The sequence below is a fragment of the Triticum dicoccoides genome, chromosome 1A (assembly GCF_002162155.2).
Source record: "Triticum dicoccoides isolate Atlit2015 ecotype Zavitan chromosome 1A, WEW_v2.0, whole genome shotgun sequence".
NCBI classification, from domain to species: domain Eukaryota; kingdom Viridiplantae; phylum Streptophyta; class Magnoliopsida; order Poales; family Poaceae; genus Triticum; species Triticum dicoccoides.
The window spans coordinates 336,517,138-336,524,406 of record NC_041380.1 but is presented as its reverse complement, the minus strand read 5'-3'; positions in this window follow the sequence as shown (position 1 = coordinate 336,524,406).

Genomic DNA, 7,269 nt, shown 5'->3' with positions numbered 1-7,269 from the left:
GGCGAAGGAGGTGGCGGGCGAGACGGCTCGGCTCGCGGGCTCGCGGGGGCCGGCCTTGGGCCTGGCGGGCCCGCACGGGCGGCGGCACGGCGAAGTGGGCACGCCCCCACATGGCGGCACGCGATTGGGCGGCTGTGGCAGCCGGACGTGTCTGGTTAGGCGGCGGACATGTCCGGCGGCGGCGAGGAGATTTTTTTAGGGTTAGGAGGGAGAGGATCCGCGAATTTGGAATGGGGGTGTGTATATATAGGCATAGGGGGAGCTAGGAGAGTCCAAATGAGGTGCAGTTTTCGTCCACGCGATCGTGATCGAACGCTCTAGATGATGGAGCAGAGTTAGGTGGGTATTTGGGCCAAATTGGAGGGGTGTTGGGCTGTAACACACACGAGGCCTTTTCGGTCCCTCGGTTAACCGTTGGAGTATCAAACGAAGTCCAAATGATATGAAACTTGACAGGCGGTCTACCGGTAGTAAACCGAGGCCGCTTGGCAAGTCTCGGTCCAATCCGGAAATGTTTAATCCCCACACACGAAAGAAAGCTAGAAATGACCACCGGAGGAGAACGAAGCGCCGGAATGCAAAACGGACAACGGGGAAAAAGCTCGAATGCATGAGACGAACACGTATGCAAATGCAATGCACATGATGACATGATATGAGACGCATGACAATGACAACAACACACGGAGACAAAAACCCGAACCCGAGGAAATAAATATAACTTAACGCCGGAAACGGCAAGAGTTGGAGTACAAATTGGGAAAGTTATATCCGGGGTGTTACAGTAGATGCACTCCCCTTCCCCTCGTTGCTAGATTACTCCATAGATTGATCTTGGTGATGCGTAGAAAATTTTAAATTTCTGCTACGATCCCCAACAGTGGCATCATGAGCTAGGTCTATGCGTAGTTTCTATGCACGAGTAGAACATAAGTTGTTGTGGGCGTCGATTTTGTCAATTTACTTGCCGTTACTAGTCTTATCTTGATTCGGCGGCATCATGGGATGAAGCGGCCCGGAGCGACCTTACACGTACTCTTACGTGAGACAGGTTCCACCGACTGACATGCACTAGTTGCATAAGGTGGCTAGCGGGTGTCTGTCTCTCCCACTTTAGTCGGATCGGATTCGATGAAAAGGGTCCTTATGAAGGGTAAATAGAAATTGGCATTTTACGTTGTGGTTTTGGCGTAGGTAAGAAACGTTCTTGCTAAGAAACCTATAGCAGCCATGTAAACATTTGCAACAACAATTAGAGGACGTCTAACTTGTTTTTGCAGCATATGCCGTGTGATGTGATATGGCCAAAAGGATGTGATGAATGATATATGTGATGTATGAGATTGATCATGTTCTTGTAATAGGAATCACGACTTGCATGTCGATGAGTATGACAACCGACAGGAGCCATAAGAGTTGTCTTAATTTATTTATGACCCACGTGTCAACATAAACTTCATGTAATTACTTTACTTTATTGCTAAACCGTTAGCCATAGTAGTAGAAGTAATAGATGACGAGACAACTTCATGAAGACACGATGATGGAGATCATGATGATGGAGATCATGGTGTCATGCCGGTGACGATGATGATCATGGTGCCCCGAAGATGGAGATCAAAAGGAGCAAAATGATATTGGCCATATCATGTCACTATTTGATTACATGTGATGTTTATCATGTTTTACATCTTATTTGGTTAGAACGACGGTAGCTTAAATAAGATGATCCCTCGCAATAATTTCAAGAAAGTGTTCCCCCTAACTGTGCACCGCTGCGAAGGTTCGTTGTTTCGAAGCACCACGTGATGATCGGGTGTGATAGATTCTAATGTTCGAATACAATGGGTGTAAGCCAGATTTACACATGCAATACACTTAGGTTGACTTGACGAGCCTAGCATGTACAGACATGGCCTCGGAACACGGAAGACCGAAAGGTCAAACATGAGTCGTATAGAAGATACGATCAACATGAAGATGTTCACCAATGATGACTAGTCCGTCTCACGTGATGATCGGACACGGCCTAGTTGACTCGGATCATGTATCACTTAGATGACTAGAGGGATGCCTATCTGAGTGGGAGTTCATTAAATAATCAGATGAACTTAATTATCATGAACATAGTCAAAAGGATTTTGCAAATTATGTCGTAGCTTACGCTTTAGTTCTACTATTTTAGATATGTTCCTAGAGAAAATTTAGTTGAAAGTTGATAGTAGCAATTATGCGGACTGGGTCCGTAAATTGAGGATTGTCTTCATTGCTGCGCAGAAGGATTATGTCCTTAATGCACCGCTTAGTGAGCTGAACCTCGAGCGTCGGTTGTGGATGTTGCGAACATCTGACATACACGTTTTGATGACTACATGATAGTTCAGTGCGTAATGCTAAATGGTTTAGAATTGAGGCACCGAAGACGTTTTTGAAACATCGCAGAACATGTGAGATGTTCCAAGGACTGAAATTGGGATTTCAGGCTAGTGCCCACGTCAAGAGGTATGAGACCTGTGACAAGTTTCATAAGCCTGCAAACTAAGGAGAAAAGCTCAATCGTTGAGCATGTGCTCAGAGTACTACAATCGCTTGAATCGAGTGGGAGTTGATCTTCCAGATGAGATAGTGATGGTTCTCCAAAGTCACTGCCACTAAGCTACTAGAGCTTCGTGATGAACTATAACATATCAGAGATAGATATGATGATCCTTGAGCTATTCACGACACCGCGAAAGTAGAAATCAAATAGGAGCATCAATTGTTGATGGTTAGTAAAACCACTAGTTTCAAGAAGGGCAAGGGAAAGAAGGGATACTTCATGAGACGGCAAATCAGTTGCTGCTCTAGTGAAGAAACCCAAGGTTGAACCAAACCCGAGACTAAGTGCTTCTATAATGAGGAACGATCACTGAAGCAGAACTACCCTAGATACTTGGTAGATGAGAAGGCTGGCAAGGTCGACATAAGTATTTTGGATATACGTCATATTATTGTGTACTTTACTAGTACTCCTAGTAGCACGAGGGTAATAAATACCGGTTCGGTTGCTAAGCGTTAGTAACTCGAAATAAAAGGCTGCGGAGACTAGCTAAAGGTGAGATGACGATATGCGTTGGAAGTGTTTCCAAGGTTGATGTGATCAAACATCGCACGCTCCCTCTACCATCGGGATTGGTGTTAAACCGAAATAATTGTTATTTGTTGTTTACGTTGAGCATAGACATGATTGGATTATGTTTATAGCCACACGGTTATTCATTTAAGGAGAATAATGGTTACTCTGTTTATTTGAATAATACCTTCAATGGTCTTGCACCAAAAAATGAATGGTTTATTGAATCTCGATCGTAGTGATACACATGTTCATGCCAAAAGATAGTAATGATAGTACCACATACTTGTGGCACTGCCATTTGAGTCATATTGGTAGATATGCATGAAGAAACTCCATGCAGATGGATCGCTTGGACTCACTTGATTTTGAATCACTTGAGACATGCAAATCATACCACATGGGCAAGATGACTGAAAGGCCTCGTTTTCAGTAAGATGGAACAAGAAAGCAACTTGTTGGAAGTAATACATTTTGATGTGTGCAGTACAATGAGTGCTGAGGCACGCAGTGGATATCGTTATGTTCTTACTCCACAGATGATTTGAGTAGATGCTGAGTATATTTACTTGATGAAACACAAGTCTGAATTATTGAAAGGTTTAAGTAATTTCAGAGTGAAGTTGAAGATTGTCGTGACAAAATGATAAAATGTTTATGATATGATCATAGAGATGAATATCTGAGTTACGAGTTTGGCACACAATTAAGACATTGTGGAAATTGTTTCACAACTAATACCGCCTGGACCACCATAGTGTGATGGTGTGTCCGAACATCACAACTGCACCCTATTGGATATGGTGCATACCATGATGTCTCTTATCGAATTACCACTATCGTTTATGGGTTAGGCATTAAAGACAACCACATTCACTTTAAATAGGGCACCACACAATTCCATTGAGACGACACTGTATGAAATATGGTTTAGAGAAACCTAAGCTGTCGTTTCTTAAAAGTTTGGGGCTGCGATGCTTATGTGAAAAAGTTTCAGGCTGATAAGCTCGAACCCAAAGCGGATAAATGCATCTTCATAGAATACCCAAAAATAGTTGGGTATACCTCCTATTTCAGATCCGGAAGCAAAAGTGATTATTTCTAGAAACGGGTCCTTTCTCGAGGAAAAGTTTCTCTCGAAAGAATTGAGTGGGAGGATGGTGTAGACTTGATGAGGTTATTGAACCGTCACTTCAACTAGTGTGTAGAAGGGCACAGGAAGTTGTTCCTGTGGCACCTACACCAATTGAAGTGGAAGCTTATGATAGTGATCATGAAACTTCGGATCAAGTCACTACCAAACCTCATAGGTCGACAAGGATGCATACTACTTCAGAGTGGTACATAATCCTGTCTTGGAAGTCATGTTGCTAGACAACAATGAACCTACGAGCTATGGAGAAGTGATGGTGGGCCCAGATTCCGAAGAATGGCTCGAGGCCATAAAATTCGAGAGAGGATCCATGTATAAAAGAAAGTATGGACTTTGAAAGAACCACTTGATGGTCGTAAGGCTGTTGGGTGCAGATGGATTTTAAAAGGAAGACAGACAATGATGGTAAGTGTCACCATTAAGAAAGCTCGACTTGTCGTTAAGATGTTTCCCGACAAGTTCAAGGAGTTGACTATAATGAGACTTTCTCACTCGTAGCGATGCTAAGAGTCTGTTGGAATTATATTAGCAATTACTGCATTATTTATGAAATCTTGCAGATAGGATGTCAAAACATCGTTTCCTCGACGATTTTCTTGAGGAAAGGTTGTATGTGATAAAACCAGAAGTTTTTTGACAATCCTGAAAGATGCTAACAAGTATGCAAAGCTCCAGCAACCCTTCTAAGGACTGGAGTAAGCATCTCGGAGTTGGAATGTACGCTTTGATGAGATGATCAAAGATTTTGGGTTTATACAAAGTTTATGAGAAACTTGTATTTCCAAAGAAGTGAGTGGGAGCACTATAGAATTTCTGATGAGTATATGTTGTTGACTATTGTTGATCAGAAATGATGTAGAGTTTCTGGAAAGCATATAGGGTTATTTGAAAAGTGTTTTTCAATGGAAAACCTGGATTAAGCTACTTGAACATTGAGCATCAAGATCTATAAGGATAGATCAAAATCGCTTAATAGTACTTTCAAACGAACGCACACCATGACAAAATTTTGAAGGAGTTCAAAAATAGACCAGCAAAGAAGGAGTTCTTGGCTGTGATATAAGGTATGAGTATTGAGTAAAACTCAAAGACCTGACCACGGCAAAATAGAGAGAAAGGATGAAGGCCGTCCCCTATGCTTTAGACGTAGGCTCTAAAGTATGCTATGTTGTGTACCGCATATGAAGTTTGCCAAGCCATGAGTCAGTCAAGGGGTACAAGTGTGATCTAGGAATGGATCATAGGACAATGGTCAAGGTTATCCTTAGTAACTAGTAGACTAAGGAATTTTCTCGATTATGGAGGTGGTAAAAGAGTTCATCGTAAAGGGTTACATCGATGCAATCTTTGACACTAATCTGGATGATTCTAAGTAGTAAACCGGATTCGTGTAGTAGAACAGTTATTTGGAATAGCTCCAAAAAGAGCGTGGTAGCTGCATCTACAAGATGACATAGAGATTTGTAAAGCACACACGGATCTGAAAGGTTCAGACCTGTTGACTATAACATGTCTCACAAGCATAACATGATCAAACCCAGAACTCATTGAGTGTTAATCACATGGTAATGTGAACTAGATTATTGACTCTAGTAAACTCTTTGGGTGTTAGTCACATGAGGATGTGACCTTGAGTGTTAATCACATAGCGATGTGAACTGGATTATTGACTCTAGTGCAAGTGGGAGACTGTTGGAAATATGCCCTAGAGGCAATAATAAATTATTTATTATTATATTTCCTTTTTCACGATAATCGTTTATTATCCATGCTAGAATTGTATTGATAGGAAACTTAGATACATGGGTGGATACATAGACAACACCATGTCCCTAGTAAGCCTCTAGTTGACTAGCTCGTTGATCAATAGATGGTTACGGTTTCCTAACCATGAACATTGGATGTCGTTGATAACATGATCACATCATTAGGAGAATGATGTGATGGACAAGACCCAATCCTAAGCCTAGCACAAGATCGTGTAGTTCGTATGCTAAAGCTTTTCTAATGTCAAGTATCATTTCCTTAGACCATGAGATTGTGCAGCTCCTGGATACCATAGGAATGCTTTGGGTGTACCAAACGTCACAACGTAACTGGGTGGCTATAAAGGTGCACTGCGGGTATCTCCGAAAGTGTCTGTTGGGTTGGCACGAATCGAGACTGGGATTTGTCACTCCGTGTAACGGGGAGGTATCTCTGGGCCCACTCGGTAGGACATCATCATAATGTGCACAATGTGACCAAGGAGTTGATCACGGGATGATGTGTTACGAAACGAGTAAAGAGACTTGCCGGTAACGAGATTGAACGAGGTATCGGTATATCGATGATCGAATCTCGGGAAAGTATCGTACCGATAGACAAAGGGAATTGTATATGGGATTGATTGAATCCTTGACATCGTGGTTCATACGATGAGATCATCGTGGAGCATGTGGGAGCCAACATGGGTATCCAAATCCCGCTGTTGGTTATTGACCGAAGAGTTGTCTCGGCCATGTCTGCATGACTCCCGAGCCCATAGGATCTACACACTTAAGGTTCGATGACGCTAGGGTTATTGGGAAAGTATGTACGCGGTTACCAAATGTTGTTCGCAGTCCCGGATGAGATCCCGGATGTCACCAGGAGTTCTGGAATGATCCGGAGGTAAATATTTATATATGGGAAGTCCCATTTTGGTCACCGGAAAAGTTTCAGGTGCTATCGGTAACGTACCGGGACCACCGGGAGGGTCCCGGGGGTCCACCAGGTGGGGCCACCAGCCCTAGAAGGCTGCGTGGGCCAAGTGCGGGAGGGGACCAGCCCCAGGTAGGCTGGTGCGCCCGCCACCAAGGCCCAAGGTGTGTGGAGAGTGGGAAGGGGGCAAACCCTAGGTCCAGATGGGCCTTAAGGCCCACCCTAGGGCGCCCTCCCTCTCTTTCCCCCCTTGGCCGCACCCTAGATGGGTTTTGGGGGCTGCCGCCACCCTTAGGGATGGAACCCTAGATGGGGGCGCAGC